This window comes from Cyprinodon variegatus, unplaced genomic scaffold (assembly GCF_000732505.1).
Source record: "Cyprinodon variegatus isolate N-32 unplaced genomic scaffold, C_variegatus-1.0 Scaffold341, whole genome shotgun sequence".
Lineage (NCBI taxonomy): Eukaryota > Metazoa > Chordata > Actinopteri > Cyprinodontiformes > Cyprinodontidae > Cyprinodon > Cyprinodon variegatus.
In genome coordinates this window covers 39,735-40,950 of record NW_015150794.1, presented here as the reverse complement: position 1 = coordinate 40,950, position 1,216 = coordinate 39,735, and the positions used below count along the sequence as shown (strand labels likewise).

Below are 1,216 nucleotides of genomic sequence, written 5' to 3'. Positions count from 1 at the left end.
AATCTCAAAATCAATTTGATATTTTACCATTTATTTTTGAGTCATTTTGTATTTGTTATTATATTTTTCAGTTTTGTGTTATTGGCTTTACTAGTCAGAATTTGTAATAGTCTTTAATGGGAGGTTATGTACACTTTCTAACACAACTGTACAAGGTGCCATATCTGACTTACCTTTTTCAGGATTTTCTCTTTTAGAACAGGGTCATTTAGATTCACGGAGTCCTCTGCCTTCAGTCTCAGCTTAACTACCTTTTTGAAAACTGGTTAATCAAGAAGAAGAGATGTTTTATTAGATTTAAACTGATTCTGCAAATTAAAAAAATTAGTTTAATCAAATAACTATTAAGTATAATAGTTATTTATACTGTTGTTTTATTTTATTTTTGGTTTTTACATGGAGTAAAATAATCACCATGAACACTGTAGCAGACAAACGGCAATCTTTGTTCACATGATAAAAATTTCCATTTTCCTGATCTCCCAGAAGATGTAGCACCACATATCACTGTCATTGAGCCGATTGGATTATTGACAGAGTCCCAGGCACTAAACAGGAAGCTGCTTTGATCAGACCAAAAAAAGTTTGGGTCTCTAAACAGACCGATCCATGCATAGTCAGAAGGTATTGCTGTCGCTAACATATTATTTTCTGCATTAGTCCTTACAGTTGCAAGGTCAATAAAGTTTTCCCGGCAGAACCTTTGAGCACTAGACCAGTTCATGTTTTCTTTTTGAAGAGTAAATTGAGGTTCTGCTGGTGTCCCTGTACAAAAGAGGGATGCGTTAAAGAGTTTTCGCTTTTTAAATATCATATTATTGTATACTATATTGAATAATTAAAATTACCTTTGTTACAGATAAATTGGCGCTTTTGTGCACAGTCATCATCCCACCAATTTCCAAAACTCCCAGCTTTAACACACAATTGACTGGCATTGTAAAATTGTGGTTCATTGTAAATACTTCTCCAGTGCCTGTAATCAGCACCAGCTCCAGTATACCCATCCGACCACTTCCAGTCGATTTCACTGTACAAACCAATCCAGACGTCAGAGCTGTAACCAGCAGATTGAAGCGTTTTATAAAGCAGGTTATGTTCTTCAGAGTTTTCTATGGTGGCCAGATCTGTGTATTTCTGTCTGCAGAAAGTCTGAGCTTCATTCCAAGTCAAAGGTTCACTGAAGAAGTGGTAATGGCGAGTGAAACTGGTGAAG

General features: G+C 35.7%; 1 protein-coding gene across 2 annotated transcripts in view; it reads right to left on the bottom strand.

Moving 5' to 3' along the window:
• The window catches only part of LOC107091516 (C-type mannose receptor 2-like), a 12,313-nt gene that overhangs the window by 2,636 nt on the left and 8,461 nt on the right, over positions 1 to 1,216 (bottom strand). The window lies entirely within an intron of this gene.